Source organism: Colias philodice, chromosome 12 (genome assembly GCF_061535455.1).
Source record: "Colias philodice isolate Cphi_HAF_F1 chromosome 12, ilColPhil1 Martin Lab GWU primary, whole genome shotgun sequence".
In the NCBI taxonomy this organism is placed as follows: Eukaryota; Metazoa; Arthropoda; class Insecta; order Lepidoptera; family Pieridae; genus Colias; species Colias philodice.
The window spans coordinates 8,534,515-8,554,566 of NC_143097.1; the positions used below are offsets into that span (position 1 = coordinate 8,534,515).

The window sequence follows — 20,052 nt, forward strand, 5'->3', positions numbered from 1 at the left end:
TCTTTGAGTCGCCATTAATTCCTTGTAAATTCGTGCGAACCACGGTTTTACGACTATGTAAGAGATATTAAACATTCATAAGATATTACAAATATGTATCACGTGTTCGTTAAATAAATATTATGAGAACCTAATGTTATCACAACTTTTGTTTTTGAAAACTGATGTGCATGATAAATGTTATATGTTATATTTTGTTAATTGGACATAATATTATAACAAATTATAAATCGACCTGAATTATAAAAGCTACACTAACATAACCCAATAATTGCAGAAAAAATTGCAAATTAACACAAAGTAGGTACCTATTCCATAATTTATTGAATCAATCGAGACAACATTTGAAATATCACAGGAAAAAGTTTATGTAATATCTCTGCAACTTGAAATATAACTGTCATCGGAGAGCTTTCCGCGCTTACGAGAACACGGCCATTGTTGAGTTTCCACAACCGAATAATAGATGGCGCTAGTTGTATTTTAAGTCGCGCTATTGAAATGTTTTTCGTAAACCGTAAGTACACGCAAGTACTTGGCGAAATCATACTTACCTGGCGTAGGGGACACCGTGATCAGGAAGGCGGTTCCCCCAGAGCGAGGCCCCTCCATTGCACTGCGGCGGGGTTGACCTCTGCGATTATCCCTAATGTGGATAACTCGGACGCGTAATTTTTGGTAGTGGGGACTGCGTACGCGCCGTCCCCCCATATAAATACGATATCAATATTAGGCTCAATATTATAAATTATTTAATACCGGTCATCGCACCCGAAATCGAGAGCGTTGGAGCAGTTTTCAAGATTCAGGTTACATATTTTACTGTAAGAAAAAAATCATCTACAATCTCTCTCTCTACAATTCTCTTATCAAGCCTACACATTAATTTATAATATCTACAATCACTAATAATGTATTTTGTAAATATTAACTTTCGTAACAAATCCCAAACAAACGTGTTAGACCGGGAGATACTGACACAAAATTTCGAGTCATTTGTAACAGGATGGCGGTTCTACAGAGTTCTTAGTACGCAATGACAAAAAGAAAAATGATGGTGTGAACGCTGGTACTGGCGGCTTAGTCGCGTGGGCGTTAGTCGAACTCGTCGGAAAATAGCGAAAGTCAAACGATTTGTAACAGTATGGCACTTATTTTTCCTGTAAGTTTGAGGATCAACGAATATAAATACAAAATTTCAAAGATCTAGGTGTTGGAAATCTTCACTTATATAAATAAATAATAAATTTATTTTTCAAGTATGACAGCACTTTTTCCCCCTACTAGAAGTATGGCAAATATAATAATGGTCACATTTTATCAAATACTCTCCAAAAAGCCAAATGCAATACTGGTACAAAAAGATAGGCGAAATAAAAATTTTTTGCAGATTTTCGGCGGTATGGCGACCATTTGGAATCGTCCGAAAAGTATGGCATGGCGATTTTCGTAAGTGGCTGCACGACGATGGTTACCTGTGCAAAAGTTAGCTTGGTACAAATGGTTGAATAATTGTTTTTTTTAAATCAACACATTCGCGTCGGTATGGCGGGCTGTAAGTCATACCGGAAAAGTATGGCATGACACTACCGCCTACTTCTTTTTTATGGGCTATCGGTAAATTCTAAAATTTTTGTGTTACAAATCGTTTGACTTTCGCTATTTTTCCGACGAGTTCGACTAACGCCCATGCGACTAACCCACCGGTACCAGCGTTCACACCATCATTTTTCTTTTTGTCATTGCGTACTAAGACCCCTGTAGAACCGCCATCCTGTTACAAATGACTCGAAATTTTGTGTCAGTATCTCCCGGTCTATGTAGATAACGTCCTCCCTGCCCTCCGTTGTAATATAAGAAGAGCTTGACGAATTTCATTCATTTATATTGGTCAAAAGAGCCCCTATAGAATGGTCACTGGCAAATTAATGTTTAATGAAATAAAAAAAAAACAAGTCACCTAAATTCTATTTTAAAAATTTGAAAAGGTTCATTAATCTAGGTCACATTTTCTGCGTTTGTAGAACCGCCATCCTGTTACAAATGACTCGAAATTTTGTGTCAGTATCTCCCGGTCTATGTAGATAACGTCCTCCCTGCCCTCCGTTGTAATATAAGAAGAGCTTGACGAATTTCATTCATTTATATTGGTCAAAAGAGCCCCTATAGAATGGTCACTGGCAAATTAATGTTTAATGAAATAAAAAAAAAACAAGTCACCTAAATTCTATTTTAAAAATTTGAAAAGGTTCATTAATCTAGGTCACATTTTCTGCGTCATTGTATCCGCATTCCGCCTATATCATAAATTCATTATGTTATTTAATTCACTCGTTTTAAAATATTACATCTCCGAGACCTATTAATATTAGCTATATAATTATAATCTCATTTAGTTGAATAATAAATAATGTAACTTGTTTATTTCAATAAGCTATCTACGATCGAGTTTTATTCAATAACCACTATTAATTATTGGAAGTCGTGTTTATTAATTCATATTTAAATGTATGGAAATTCAAGAAATATCTTATATTTTGGAGAAGAGTATTCCAATAATTATAAATGAATAATCTTTTACAAACAGATAGCTCAAATTTTCCGATACAAGTGTCTCTTCGATAAACAGTTATTTATAAAAATATAGATTCCCTCTATTGTGCTATTTATTTTGCTTACTGCTCAAGAAAGATTAAAATAACGTACATCCACACTCGGGGTCTTCCTCGCAAGCCTTCACAGGCTTCGGGGTATAAACTGTTCGGGGCGATATAACGAACATCCGTCTACTGGGTTTATTATTCCTTCAATCAATAGACCTAATAAAAATGTCTCTTTCGTAATATTTTCTGTTTCTGGACCAAGATCTACCTTTAATTTAAATATGTAAATTATTTTTATTACATCTAAATATTTCTCGTTTCCAATACCAACTAGAACACACCACAATAATAATTTATTAAAGGTATATCCAGAACACAATTTGACGTACTTTCTTCACCCTTGCATTAAATCTCATATATAACAGATGAATATCACTAGATACAAGATACAGGGGGTGTGTCGACCAGGCGGAGTCGTAGCCACAGTTCAAAACGTATTTAAGGGGCCCTTGTTCAAAATGTATGTTTCTAAATCATGGTTTTTGGATATAAATCATCATATTTAAAATCCTAAAAAAATATATAGCACAGATAAACGTTTGATCTAGTGACTTTTTTGGATAAAAACACAATATTAAACATTTAACTCGATCAAAAAAAAATCAGAAGTAACATCGATTTTGAAAGCATAATCAGTTTTATGAGAATTAGGGGAACGCTATGTTTATGAAAATTTTACATTTCATTTACTAATCAGGTTTTACAGGGAAATTTTTGGATAGATTTATAATTTAGCCCTTATTTTTTTCTATATAAAATATAATACGTAAAATGCGACTCGCGCGCACCACGTCAGTGCCGCCAGAGTCCAGCCGGACGTCATCGAAGGAGGACCTGTGCTAGTTTTGCTCCCGACCACGTTGTAGTCGCCGCTCGCGTATTAGAACCGAGCGGCGAGTAAAACGGCGAGCACGTCACGGTATAAATAAATCAGTAGTTTGATTTTGTTTGTTATCCTAGGATTATTGTTGTAAATATAAATTAACTTCTTACAGCCGTACAAATAAAAACTTGCGTATTCAAACCTTATGCAATGAATAGATATGATAAGAATAAATAAAGAATAAGGATGTCATAATTTCTTACAAATAAATTTGGAATAACGTCGATGTAACTATGCTCACGCTATGCAATAAGCGCGAAGCGGCAACGTAGCAATTCATTCATAAAATTATGAAAAACATTGAAATTGTCTACGGTTATGCCTTGGTGCTGTCATTTTGACGCTCGTTTGACTTCGTCGAATTTGTTCTGAAGTTTCATCATACGATGTTCTGTTTATTTATTTTTTAAATATTTATTGGAAATCATTTAAATATATCATTAAATATGCAAGCAAATGAAAGAGAACGCTATCTTATATCTGGAGAACAGAAGATAAACCCACCTTGAGATAGAGATTTGCCAAATAACTGGTACTTACTCAAAACATACAACTCCAGGCTTAGAAGATTTATAATATTTTCAACGAAAGTTTATATTATTGTGATAAGTTTAGAAATAAGTTTTATGTATGTATGGTTTGGCGCATGTCGTAAATAAATAAATCATTATAAATATCAAAAGGGTTTTTCATAATGTCGTATATTTTGACATTTCATACAAAATTTTTTATTTCAATAGGTACGTAATGAAATTATTAATTTGCTCAACTTTTTCTACTTCTCGTATTACTCTCATTATATTATCTCAAATTCAGATTGAAAATTGCTTCTAAAACTTGTAAAACACAGCACAATGTACCAAAAGATATGTTATAACTCGGTTATGTCAGACTTATACTAGGGTGGTAGCCGGAATAACGACGGAATAGCATTAGTATGAATACTTGTTACGACGTTATAATAGGTTTCATTTATTACGAGTTTATTTGTATGATTTTTACTTATTCTTAGTTTATTCTTATCATAAAATGTTATAACTCGTTTATTTGTACGGCTGTTATTCTATTAAACGAGCAATATTTGCATATTAATATATTTGTTTGTAAATACAGTGTGGAAATTTTCGATGGGCCCTGGGTGAAAGTACTAGAAATACTGGAGATAGCAAATTTCCTTTATTTTTAAAAAGAAATAGAACTGCATTCAAAGATTTTCAAAAATTCATTTTCTTCGACCGGGAATCGAAAGAACTATAAAATCCGTTGCGTAGTTTCAAAGATTTAAGCGTACAAAGGGACATAGAGACATAGGGACAGTGAAACCGACTTTGTTTTATACTATGTAGTGATTTAAAAAAATTACCTTGTAAAATGTTTTAAAAATTACCTTGTTGTAAAATAGTCACACTTTTTTAAGTTGGTTGAATACACTAACATACTTATTACATACTTATATTCAATTACATATTATTTTGCCTTTTTTATTTGTTTTACTTTTAATTATTATTACCAATATTTTCAGAAGAAAATAAATTAATGTATCCAGAACGAGAGTTTAATTTTAAACTTTAAATGTATGTATAAAATAGACCAATAAACCAGAAGCGTTCTTTATGTTGAGATGATGTTGATTCTACAATAAAAATGTTAGATTCCATGATATTTTTATTTCTAAGAGCAAATATTTTTACGAGAAATTAACAATAAATTATCTTTTATATTGTTTCTATCGATTTGAATAATAAAGTAAAATTTGAAAAAGGAATGTTACCTTTCAGAAAAATTTGCTATCCCTGTATTTCAAGTACTTTCCATTCAGGGCACATCGAAAACTTCCACACTGTATATATACAAACAAATATATAAAAATGCAAATATTGCTCGTTTAATGGTATAGGATAAGTAGTAAATTTATTTATCAAATACATTCCTACGATAGCAAATAAAATCGAACTACTGATTTATTTATACTGTGGCGTATTCGCCCGCCTTCATAGGTCACCGGAGTTCATGCCGCGCCGGCTCCTGCGCAACGCGGGCGCGAGCCGTCTCGCAGTGCCTAAAATGCCTAAACTTTCAGTATAATGGGCTCTTAAACAATATTCATTTTCTATTACCCGTTCGATTGTAAGTATAATTATGTATCAGTTACTCTGTATGGCAATTAATAATGTTTTTAATTAATTTTAATGGTTTTAATAGTATCGAAATTGTTCCCAGATTTTAATATGCATTAATTTTAATTTGTGAGGTTAGTCAATATGTATATCTAGATAAATATACCTATATTAAGAAGAGCTGGAACGTCAACACATTTACACATTACACATGTTAGGCCGGGAGATACTGACACAAAATTTCGGGTCATTTGTAACAGGATGGCGGTCTAGAGGGGTCTTAGTACGCAATGACAAAAAGAAAAATGATGGTCAGAACGCTGGTACCGGAGGACTAGTTGCGTGGGCATTAGCCACACTCGTCGGATAAATAGCGAAAGTCCAACGATTTGTAACACAAAAATTTTAGAATTTACCGATAGCCCTTAAAAAAGATGTAGGCGGTAGTGTCATGCCATACTTTTACGATGTGACTTACAGTCCGCCTTACCGACGTGAATGCGTTGATTTAAAAAAACAATTCAACCATTTGTACCGGGCTAACTTTTGCACAGGTAACCATCGTCGTGCAGCCATTTACTAAAATCGCCATGCCATACTTTTCGGACGATTCCAAATAGTCGCCATACCGCGGAAAATCTGCAAATTTTTGAATTTTTTTTCTCGCCAAACGATTTGTACCAACCTACATTTTTTTTTAACAACTCCTGAATGATTATAAATAGAAGTGTGATAATGCCATACCTGTGGGAGGTGGCGAATGTGTATAAGATTTTTTTTCTTATTGTAAGATTTTATTCGTAGTTTGAACGATTTGTAGCAGTATGGCACAAATTTTTCCCTCTATTAAAAGTATGGCAAATATAATAATGGTCACGTTGCATCATATACTTTCCAAAAATGCCGTACTGGTCAACGGCAAACAACTGACCGACCGACGACGACAAATCGCCAATTCTTTTAATTTTTTTTTACGTCTTGGCTTAAGTCTTGCAATCATCCGCCCCATGTTTGCAATCTGCGATATTTTTTTCTAGGTAGAATTGTATACAAACAAACAGAATATAATGATCCCATACTGTAAAAAATTTTTTTACGTATTGTACAGTCGTATTTTTGAAACGTGATGAATAAATTAATTTTTCAAGTATGGCAGCACTTTTTCCCCCTACTAGAAGTATGGAAAATATAATAATGGTCACATTTTATCAAATACTCTCCAAAAATCCAAATGCAATACTGGTACAAATTGTTTGGCGAAAAAAAATTTTTTTTGCAGATTTTTCGGCGGTATGGTGGCCATTTGGAATCGTCCGAAAAGTATGGCATGGCGATTTTCGTAAATGTCTGCACGATGATGATTACCTGTGCAAAGGTTAGCCTGATACAAATGGTTGAATTGTTTTTTTTTTTTTAATCAACGCATCGCGTCGGTATGGGGGGCTGTAAGTTACACCGGAAAAGTATGGCATGACACTACCGCCTACATCTTTTTTATGGGCTATCGGTAAATTCTAAAATTTTTGTGTTACAAATCGTTTGACTTTCGCTATTTATCCGACGAGTTCGACTAACGCAAACGCGACTAGTCCGCCGGTACCAGCGTTCTGACCATCATTTTTCTTTTCGTCATTGCGTAATAAGACCCCTGTAGAACCGCGATTCTGTTACAAATGACCCGAAATTTTGTGTCAGTGTCTCCCGGCCTATGTATAGCTTTTATTTTGCAATTGTTTATAAATACAGGGTGATGTAATTGGTGTAGTACGAATATCTAAAAATCTATGAAGAATTTTGTGATACAGTAAATGGAAGAATTATAGACTATTTTACAGTATTTAATAAAATCATTTAATTTTTTGTTCATTTTCATTAGAAATGTCAATTTTTCTCACCAATGTGGAAATTTGGATGATAAGGATCTTGTTAGAAAAATATAAATTTTGACTAAAATCGGCATTTTTTTTTTCAAAAATCAAATTACTAATTAATAATCAGAGTTATCACCATTTACATTAGATATAAAGGATATCGGTTGTTCTTACTTAAAATTGAATACCAATGTCTTATTGCGGTATGTGTTCATTGGAAGTGTTCGTAAAGTTGTTGATCCGTAATTAAATATTGCGGAAAATCTTTGCGTACACGTGTTATTTGTATTGTTTTTATGACCTGAAATTTAATTATTATTTGATAATTGAATGATTATTAATACTTTTATCCAATTGATTATTATTAGAATAAATAATTAAGTTCATCAATTGATTTACTTTTCAATTATAATTTTACAGGTAAATTATGAGAGCTTTCATAATTATATTTGCATATATTTATCTACAACACACCATTTTACAATTCAAGTCTAAAATGAAACTAGAGTCGCATTTATTTTTGAACATACTGTAAGTGAAATTGCATAAGTGTGAGTACTGTGAACATGCCAGCTTTCCTTAATTGACCTATACAGATAGTAGAAGGTATGATTCATTTCGGTTAGGATATAGGAAACATAATATGTATAATAATAAGTTAATGGAAGCTAGGAAAAGATATAGCGTACCTACCTATCTACGGTCTACGGTAGACTTTGAACTATTCATTATATACACACATCCACACACATCCATTCGTAAGTATACTATGTGTTTATCATATTATGAAAAATGTATTGAGCTACAACAAATGATGAATCCACATCATTATTTACGGAACCCCATGCAGAAACTAGCAAACCGAATAGAGATATTCGCCACGATTTGATAGAGTTACCACGGTTGCCTCCATAATTCATAACCTTTAAGGTAAACAATGACACAAACACGGAAACTGCATCATCAAGTCTCCAACACACGGAGAATCAACGAGCCGAGATCGGGAATGAGGCTCACAAATGTCACGACTGGCGAACCTCTCAATTTCTAAAACAGAAAAGCATCGCCGCGATTGTATACCAACGGCTACCGTTACATGCATCGTGGGTAACCATGGAAACTATACCCCTTTGTTTTTTTATTTACATAACGTAAATGTGCAACAGTTCATGCTTTCGCGGTTAGATATACCGTATTCATAGACAAGCATCGTGGAGATATCATTTTCTAACTTATCCTTTTAGAAACCAAAGTAGCAAGCAAGGAGTTTTAAATGCACATAAAGTGCCTAAAAGAGGGTGGGTATGGTAATCTAATTAGTGGTTCTTATGAAAAAACTACATAACATAAGCTGTATTTTTTGTAAGTTCTATAAACTTATAACAGAATATTATTCCAGAATATAATATAATCCGAATTCCATATCCGCTTATTATCAGCTACTGGTCATAAGTTAGACAGATTTAATTTTTCACTTAACCCGTCAATCACCTACTGCACTATTGATTTACGTTTTGTCATCTTAATTAACTCAAATATTTACGTCATACTGACGTCTGTAATTTAAATCAAGCATCACATCAGCTTGCTTGCCCTAACACTGTTACTTTTTTTAATAATAGTTATTTAAAACATGAAAAATTAAGTTAAGAATTTCAATTAAATTGTCATGTTTACATCTCTTCAAAATCTAGATGTTCTTAGCAAAACTTTTCTTGGGAGAAATATAAATACCATTTTAAAACCTAGGTACAAAACACAAATGCATTTCCTCCCTGCACTTCACAAAATACCAACATTCTATATTTCTATCCCCCTATAAACTTTAACTCGCCATAAACTACATAAAAATTCAAACATGGAAAACGCGAAGGTGCAAAATAGCAGGAATACCTACCTACCTACCATCTACAACTACCGTCCGCAACAAAATTCCTAGTACCTACAACAAAAAAAATCGGCGCTGCATGCGCGCGCGCATTATGCAGGCGTGCCGCACGATCTGTTCAATACGGTAGTGCCTGTTGGCTGTTCGGCATCTAGTGAGACATCTACTTGTCATGCGATCATGTCAAATGTGGGCCTGACTCATTGTTGGGTGGGCGGCTGTGGTCATTCTATATTCTAATTCTTTATTAGCTGAATAGGTGTCGAGATGTTACGTTATTCCCCTTGTAAATTACTTTTGTTTAATAGGAAAAAATGTGTAGCAAGCCTTTTTTTGCTTCTGAAATATTTTGATCATCGGATGATTACATACCTATTAGGAAAACGTGTGTAGGACGCGTTTTTGGTCGTGAAATGTTTTGATCATAAACATCTTTTGATACAAATTTGTTACGCTAATCCATTATTTTGTATGATTGAGTGTGATAATTTCTTTTCAGTGGTACACACATTGGTTAAAGTTTATTGCAGCAAACTATACCAAACAAATATATAAATAAAACTCACCGTTTGCACATATTATATTATTATAGAAGTCTGTAACCTGAAACAAATAAAATGCATGTTAATTAAACCACGTTACATTAAAAACAATCCCTATAGGAGGTAGTTTAAAATACCTTTAAAATATAATTTTAAGAAAGTCATCAGCATTTAATATATTTGAGATTTCAAAACTTAACGAAAAACTTCTTAGATCTTCCAAATCACTTACTAGTACACCGCTATAACTTTAATTAGCAGCTAAAACCATTATCTGAATTCCGTCTTTGTATTGCTGTTGCGAATAAGTACTACGCTATCCAAGAAACCATAAAGATCTCAAGATATAGAGAGGTATCTAATATCACACACTTCCTTAACATGAAAGGAATAATATTTGTGTCCATCGTAAAGCATTTTATAAGCGAACACACAAGAAACAGTGTAATGTTTAAGAGGCAACTTCTATCTTCCTACAATTTATGTCCTTGTGGAAAATATATTTTGTAAGAGAGCGAGTCTCCATCTTGAGGTATCGTTTTACCTGTTAGATAGTATGAAATGTGTTTATCATATTATTAGAAACAATATTTCGTTATAAACAAATGATAATATTTACTTTATAACGACTAACAATTTATTACAATAAGTGAAAAATCACTTAACATATTTTTCTCGACGCTACACCAAAGTGTCAATAACATTATTTCTTCCAGTTTCATTTTTATTTTTTTATCATTCACTGCCCGTTTTATTATAAAAATAATCATGACACAGTCAAGCAAATTGCACACATAAAAAGCGGTATAAAACAAACAGATGTTATTTCGGAATTTCGATTGTTCATAAAAGCGACATTCCTGCATATTATGCCAAAGCAATCAAATGCTCAATAAACTATTATGGATTTAAAGGTCAGATGCAATCAATGTTATATAGCCTAATAAAAATGATATTGGATCATTGTGTGTTGTTTATTTATGTAATATGTTCCAAATTCTCATTGGACTTAACCCTTTATATTATTTAGGAATCCGATAGGGTATTTATTTCTGTGTGTTTCTTATTTTTAGTTATAACGCAGCCTATTATGTGTTTCGGGATAATTGCTGACATTTCAGTTATTCCACAAAATTAGATCACATTTACGCAGTTAAATATAATTCTATCAATGCTAAACTATGAATAATTTGGAAAATCCAAAAGTGCACGCCTCATAATTTTTTTTAATAAATATTTATTAATTATTATTTTTGTTTATTTAATAACAATTAAACCACATCGAATCAGACCCTGAAAAATGAAAGGGTTCTATTCCTGAGCATACTCAAGCGTAAGAGAAAAAAAAAGACTCGATTAGTAAAGTATTTCGGTCGCTATCGTGTTAACAAGAAAAAGGATCCGCACATACAGACACACGGACGTCCAAGACAGAACTTTTTTAAACTGTTTTTTAACTAGTTTAAATAACAAAAATGACATCAAAAATATCATGAACGTTAAAAATAGTGTTTTTTCTTAATATGTGTGTGTATGTATTATCTTACAAGTGCAATGTATGATACATAAAGACATTTTAAGTTTGAAAAATCAGATGTTTTGCGCGAAGTGACAGTAGTACCCACCTCAACGCTTCGCTTATGAGGCGTGCAATTACGATACTTTCAAAGAGTTCATTCCCTCCTATTATCCCACTATCAAACCTCAGCCATATTTTTTTAATTCCTACCCTACCACCGTAATCCAAACTCATGCAAGTTTAAAGTGGCCAGCTACCGCGAGGGTCTCACGGCTCAATCCAATAAATACGGCTCGTATTAGTGCAGATATCTCGTAATAAGATACCCAACTGCGAATATACGAGCACGCCGCTGCGTGATAGAAAATATTACGCGTCGGTGTAAATGAAGCCGTATAAATATTGCTCTCGTGAAACGTAGTTAGAATTTGAATTATGTTTGCGTTTCATTAGTTCGCTATTATTTACTTTTGTCAAGAGCAACGTACAGGATTGTGGGGTAAGTTATCTCTCAGGTTCTTTTATCGTTGTGGTTTTCTCATAAATCAAGCAATATGTGAAAATAGAGTCATGGGCGTAGCCACGGTGGGGCAGGCTCTGACCTGGAAGGTACCTAACCAAATCTAAAAAACGTAATTATCTAGGTACTGACTACAAAACTTAATATCCGTTAAAAAATTCTCACTCGAAAGTTGTCAGGCGACACAAAAAAATACGATCTAAACAAAAAGCTTGCGCTTCTATGTTACATGATTTAAACCACTTTTGGTGCCAGAAAAAGTAGTGTAGTACTGTTACCCCATTCAAAGCTGTTTTTATTTAACCAAAATCGCACTAAATTTCCCATCCAATTTCACTTTTGTTTTAGGATAAGTTACTGACCATAAAAGCACAAAATGCTGACAGATCCAGGTGGAGCTACGCTCGCAATCTTACATAAAAGTTTTTGGCCGATACTTATCTCGGAAACTATCCATTTTAAGGCAAAAAATATTAGGAATTTTTTGTAGATAGTAAAATTTTACATCTTTTATACCTTGTAAACTTTTTGTAAAACTTTCCGTTTACGATTTATGACCTATTTAATGAGCCGGTTAATCATTTTTGGCAAGTAACTCTTTAAATATTGGATTAATCAATGAAATGCATAGGCATTAATATATTATACATATGAATCCATTTATTAAGATTACTTTATTTGAATCTTTTTTTTCTAATGCTTTTTGAGTTATTTAAAGTTTGGCGATAAGTAGTACAACTGTACAAGGTACATATGTTTCGTATAACTAAATAATATTGAGTAGTTATTTTATATTCGGATGCAAGAATAAAATTAAGGAAAATATTTAAAAAAATCTATTAAAATTTTTCTAGAAGTAAAAAAAAATCAAAAATTTTGCCGTTTCGGAAACGGTGAAAATACACTTGCATTGGAAATTTCTTCTTCGTTTTTATAAAAAACTTAGAAAAAAACTTTTGGCCTGCCACGTTACCCGCCGAGCGGCAGCATTTCTACATTATACGTGGAACAACTCAAAAAATATGGGTACTAGAAAAAAAAATTTCAAACAAAACTTGTAGACAATAAAGTGACCTAAAAACTATGTACATTTCTTTCATTAATCCAATATTGTAACGATCAACCGGTTCATCAAATAGGCCATAAACCGTAAATAGTAAGTTTTACAAAAAATATTCATCATCATCAGCCCATATACGTTCCCACGGCTGTGACACGGGCCTCCTATGAGGGTACAGGCCATAATCCACCACGCTGGCCAAGTGCGGGTTGGCGGATGACACATGTCGTCGAACTTTTGATTCTTCGACATGTCGGTTTCCTCACGATGTTTTCCTTCACCGTTCGAGCAGTGGTGATGTTACAACATGCGCAGATAAATTGAAAAATCAATTTATTTCCTGCGCGCTCGCCTGGTCTCGAACCCCGGACTTATCGATTCGAAGTCCGAGGTCTCACCACTGAGCCACTGAGCCACTGAGCCACTCTACAAAATTTTTTTTTTTCACATAAAATATTACATGGTATAAAATATGCGAAATTTTACTTTCTACAAAAAAGTCTAAGCAACTTTTGCCCTAAAGTGGATAGTTTTCGAGATATCGGTCTAATAAGATTGCGAGCAAAGCTCCACCTGGATCTGGCTGCTGTTTCTGCAAAGGAAAAATTGCTAAAACATACATTTTAGAGTTACAACTTAATAAAAAGTAGGTTTGTTCGGAGCCCTCGGTGCGCGACTCCGACTCGCACTTGGCCGGTTTTTTTTTGCCCCACCCTGTGCCCATGGCTAGCTACGCCCATGAATAGAGTTTAATCAAGTACCTAAGTGTAAATTACTCAATGTACCTACCTACTTACTGTGTGCACAAATGCTAAGCAAAAACGTTTGTGATGTATCATTTTGAGTAAGTATACTAAATTCCATGCATCATGGTATTACTTTAGTATAATCAAATCAGCAAAAGGTTTGTAAACTTTATCCAAAAAAGTTCCGCAAATCTCTATTTACAAACACAACTCACGTCTTCATTACTAAGTACCAGACCATAACAACTCCATTACATTTACATTCAAAGTACCTAAACCAAGAACCTGTACAACCCAAAACACAAGTCAATCCATCTAGGTCCCATAAAATAGTTCTATTATGTACAACCCACAACACAAGTCAACCCATATCAAGGCCCTGTAAAATTGTTCTATTACGTACAACCCACCCCACAAGTCAACAGCTTACCGCCGCGAGACAAGCATAATTCTCTACTATCATGACGTGGACCATCATATTCCTATGACCATTAGCAGCTGGAGGCACGGTCACGCAGCCTGTACCGTTGCCACCGGAGGCTATGGAGCGCACAATTTGTGAAACGACACAATAATCTACAGTCCACTATGTGGAACAGTAGTGACTGTAGGTCGGGAGTTCGCTAGTTTCAATCACCGATCATAGTTATTTCTGCGGACTCATCTAGAAATAAGCTTACTACCAGCTATTTCGTGTACATACCGAAACAATGAAGACAACGAAAACTATCTCCTCTTAGCCTAGTTAACAGCCATAAATAACAAAAACATACTTTTAGAATTTGGATGTAGATACTTTTGATAACTAAGTTTTTGTTGCATTAAAATCACATATGGAACAAATCCCGCATGCACTCAAATAAAAATAAGTTCGCTAGCATTGCTACTGCAATAACGTAGTAACTATTTAGTAATCTATATTGAATGTTTCAGATGTAACTGCCACCACACTACAAAACTGGCCCACGATCATAAAAAGCTTTGACGCGTAATGATCACGGGCCGCACCGTTTTGTTTATAGGCCAAACGGGACTCACGATGCAATTTCCTTGGACATTACGTTTTCCCTGGGCGATAAGTGAGTGGCCGACAGTTGCCAGTAAAATGAATGGATAAAATGATGCGTCGCGTAAACGCTTCGGGAACCTTTGATCTCGCGCGATGAAGTTGCCCGCGCAACTCGTGCCACTATTTATTACACCAGTACCAACATTGTATATTTAATTAATTTTATATCGTACGTAGATATTATATGGAAATTGTATTTTTACGAGGTGATCGACGAGTTTACGTGTTACTTTTAGATAAGAGAACGCCGACCACCTATTAAGTACCCAATATAGTCACTGCCTCTTTAAATATGCAGCAGGTTTGAGATTCGATTAAAGACAAGTAAAAATTTGTTATGTAATATGGAACAAAATTGTTCAGTTTGTTAGTTTTCAAACGTAAAAAATTCATTTTCATCCTTTTTATATAGGTACTTATTCGTAGATGAATAAATGTATAATGAGGTATTAAAGCGCAAAATTTTATATGCCTGATAAAAACAATATTTGACTTGATATCCAAATTAACAACTACTTAAAGTCATAAAAATTACTTAACAATCGTTCAAATAATTCACATAAATGATGCGTGAACATTTAATGAACAACGATAGCAAATTGCAATATGCATGCTAACAAAACTTAATATAAAGCGGCATACATCAAACGAATCCCATGACATTTAATTACGTGAAATAAATTCAACGCAGTTACGATTGCATACAGATTACCATTCAATTTGTAGTTAAACTAGCCGCATACCAAAATTAATTTAAACAATTTACTAAGTATAATTTAATTTAACTACATTTACTAGACGACATGGATGATAATTCTGTTCAAAAGCTATAAAAGCTTTATAGATTTTGAACAGAAAAATAATGTAATATCTCTAAAATCTAAATACAGTGAAGAATAAACGAAATAAATGAATTATTATATAACAGCTATACTTGAATGAATGAATTATATAAAATGGAATACACATAAATTGCACAATTATGCGACCTACAGACAGACCGGCTACAGACTTATAGAGCCATACTTCACCTCAGCCTAAAAGCCAAAATAACTGAACCGAATAAAATGGTTAAAATATTGTATATTTTACATACTGATTAGCAGGTGAACCATTAATGTTAATCAAAATTCAAAATACAAAGACCACAATTCCCAAACCAAGTTTACGACACATTTCCTTCCTAAGCAACATAAAGTCAATATAAGGATATTGAATCAATTTACATAATTTACATTCACAATGAAAACTTCGAAATTCTCTTTGTATGGTAATAACAAAATTATCATGCAGGTGTTTTTGTCCTTCAGAGCGAAAGTAAGTGTGGAATTAAAACTTATGTAATGGGTAGAAAACATTTAATGGTATGTTAAAGCAAAGAGGTAGAGTGTAGAGTGTAGACAATAAATAAATGGTAATTATAGTTTTGTTTAAACCTTGCAAATAAAAATATATCTGGAAGTATATTTCGACGATATGTCATATGTAGCTACTTGTAGTACCTACTTAATTTTCTAAAATGAAAAATATATTCGGATCAGGCGACAGTATAGTTTAGACGAGACTTGAAATTCCAGGAATTCTTAATTCTTAGACAGACCGCACTATGTTATGATGGCGGAAGCTAACATGCTACACTATCATTCACGATTTAAATAACATTGCATTAATCGATAGAGAAAGTCTAACAGAAACTGAAAGCTTCCAAGTCCAAGCACTATTTAAATACATTTGTAAACAAACGACAAGCAATAACGTAATTCAAACATACAACAATAAAATTTACATCTAGGAAATCTGGTTTCATAATACATACAAAGACGGTATCAGCTCACCGCTAACAGCGCAAAGCCAGCGATCATCGACACCCATAATCAAATGGCAAAGTCTACAAAACATATTAATAACAGACACTGGTATCTGGCATCTAAACAATCCTACAATACAAACTCAGCACCGTATTACAGAAGAAATTCGCTTCGAGCAAGTTTATGCGAACATCGACGATACTGTAATTACATTCTATCTACGCGGTGTTGTTTTATTGAAAGGCTGGCTTGGAGGCGGAGGGTATTAAGATGATGGTTTTGTAATTTGATGGATGAGGAACACGAGCTAACAACGTAGTGCCTATCACCTAAATCTTGTACCTATTTGCTGACGGAAATCAGGTATAATTGGGACGGTAAATTTCAATTAACTGGCTACAATTTTCATTTATCACGTTATTTGGACCAAATATTTGGATTATACTAATATGCTCATAATTTTTGCTAACAAAACATGGAATTCCTTACAACCAGTAAGCTGTATAGCATCCATTAGCTGCAAAACATTCAAGTATTCAAAATCACATAGGTAATAAAATAGAATAAACAATGTTAAGAAACTAATAATGCTCGGTAGAACAATGTCAAAGAATTATTCCCAGAGCTTCACTTCCAGACACATGATAAACGGGTTTTAAACAAACACACCCAGTGCATCGGATAAATTTCAAAACAATGCAAATTCTCGACTTCGGTACATGATAGGCATATTGTGTAGACTTGTCTACCTATCTACCTGGAACAGCGTGAGAACAGGTCAAGTTGACAATATTTGAATATTATGATTTAGCTTTTATAACGGCAAAATGAAGTAAGAGCTTGTGAAAGCAAAATTTCAATTTCAGATATAATAAAACTTATAATAAAATTGTATATTTGATATTAGATGCTTACGGGTCCATTTTAAGATAAGTAATTACTTAAATCGTAACTATAATATTTTCATAGTTAAAATTAAAAGTAAGAAGGAGCTTACTGTTTTTTAATTCCAATAACCATATCGCTCACTATTTACATAAGTATCCATAAAATTGAAATCTCCCTTCGTTTTTTTTATCAAAACGATTCAATAATACAATATAGAATGAATTCATAAAGTATTACATATACCATATAGTATTGAACATCCATTGAAACTATCATTGCAGCACAATACATAAAACAATACCCACTTTTCTACCAACCATTACTTGCAACATACCCAAAATCGGGGTCACATAATGAAATTCAAAACGCAGATGCATCCGATAGGTTATAGCGATATCAGAAATTCAGAAATGGGAAATCGTAGACCGTTGCGGGTATCGTAAGATAAATCAGCAATGACGTTGTGTCGCGATTAAAATCCGTGTCGTCGGGGACACTACAAGCGACTCGTGAGAACACGAGGGGAAACGGTTAGCAAGCATTCCTCGCACAGCTCGAGCTTTGCCTCATGCCCCCGACGATCGGAATTGTAAATTTTACGATCGTGTTACTCCTCTGTGAATAGTGTTGATGTCGTATGGAGATGAATTAGAATGTCAGAGCGATTTCTAAATCGCTCCAGAACCAATAAAGATCTACAACAAGCAGAGGATGCAGACGATTATCACCATCACCCCTCAAAAAACTAGGTACATAATACAAAAGTTAAACCCAGTTCTTGAATAAGTCATTCGCATTCATCTTTGTTCTTTATTTTACAGAATCTATGTAGATATTTCGAATAACTTAGAAAGTCTGAAAATCGATGCACGAACATAAAATGTATCCCCATTACCTTTTACAAATAAAGGCGAAACATATCATTGGTACGATTATCCCAACAAATGGCAGAAAATGCAAAATCATTTGCACATTCAATTCAAATATAGAACACGTGATAAAGTTTAATAAACGTCCTTTTTACAAAGTACCAGTGTCACAAAGTAACTTAGAGCATGCGCGCGCGCAGCAATAGAATCTCGCCAGCGATATTTAATGCTTGACCAGAAAAGGCGCAAAGACATGTCCATCGACACTTAAGCTTGTCCATTCCAATTTATTTGGATAAGCAGAAACGTGCATTTAAAAACATTCGAATCTATTTATGGTCTATATACGCGACTAGATTTCCCCGTTCTGTGAACTCCTAAGGCTCACCTTTATGTGGAGTCAACCTATAACCAATATTATGTCATAAACAATCACATTAACATTTAAATGATCTCGATCTCCGTTCGAAATAATATCGATACTGTTTACCCAATTCCCATAATTCAATGATTAAGAAACAAATCCAATTATGTTTTAAACTTTTATACCACACCGTTACGACAATTTTATTGGCATCCCAATCAAAGCCGATATAAAATTACAAAGCCGTGTGTCATTAAGCTTGGTCTTTTAATATTAATTTTATGCGGCCGTTCTCTCAAATGACCCTTTAATTGTCTCATTAGCAATATCCCGTAAGAATCTGAAACTAGATTCCAACGACTTAGAACGTACTTCGTTTCTCAGGCTCACCAATGGGGGTTTAATTTAATCGTTGTAATGTTAATTGAACTTTACCATTGATGTAGGTTTAAACTTATCAAAATCTTGTTAATTGTCTTCTAGGAACATTTCTTCAGTATTTCCCACGCTACATGAACACTACGTGTTAGCAAATACTTATAGCAAATTTATAATTATAATAATTTATTTGCTTACGTGCAAATAATCATATTAAAATTGTGTTTTTTATCGTTTACAAATCAAATTTTTAGGAGATAGTGTCGTTTGTTGCAACAATATGTTTGTATATAAGTAGATAATTTCAAATATGCTTAAAGATAAATTTCAATTTCATATTCAAATGCGTCCAGTTTAATAAATAGGGTAAGACACCGTTCATACTGCATACTGCAACAAAGACGTTTCACCACAGAATGGATCATATACCAAACCCAAGGATAGTCAATAATTAATATCCAGTCTTAAAACAATGTATGAGAAGCTTATTCAAGCCATGCGCATATTACCAACATCGAAAGCCGTGGAAGGAATGTACTCTGTAGTCTGTACCCTCATTATACCCCATTGTACTATAGGTAGCCTAGACTGAGTCTAGGATTGAAGATGAGTTTCAGCGATACCTTAATTGACGAGAGGCAGTGTTCCCGAAACCTAAGAGCTCTGCATAATAATGGTGTATAATCCCTTATCGAGCGGTGTTGTTAAAGCGAAACTTGTTCGCAATTTATCGAAGTAAATAATGAACGGTTTTTTTAATATGCAGTATTAAAACACATTCATTGGATGCCAATACTATTTTGCATTAGAATAACGTTAATAACTTTATCATTCCCATTTTTGTCTTCCTATCAGCTAATTTTCGTT

At 33.8% G+C, this 20,052-nt stretch overlaps 1 protein-coding gene and 1 non-coding gene across 3 annotated transcripts in view; one reads left to right on the top strand and one right to left on the bottom strand.

Moving 5' to 3' along the window:
* Positions 1 to 20,052, bottom strand: part of Ntan1 (N-terminal amidohydrolase 1) — a 79,608-nt gene that overhangs the window by 54,254 nt on the left and 5,302 nt on the right. The window contains exon 2 of one of the 2 annotated variants that reach the window (XM_089701847.1): positions 9,989 to 10,025. The exons of the other annotated variant lie outside the window; for it this stretch is intronic. The gene's annotated coding sequence lies outside the window, so the exon portion shown is untranslated. The remainder of the gene's footprint in view (positions 1 to 9,988; positions 10,026 to 20,052) is intronic. 2 annotated transcript variants of the gene reach the window in all.
* On the top strand, positions 547 to 708 carry LOC149484194 (U1 spliceosomal RNA). Its single transcript, XR_016316455.1, has one exon. It is a non-coding gene; the product is annotated as a U1 spliceosomal RNA (small nuclear RNA).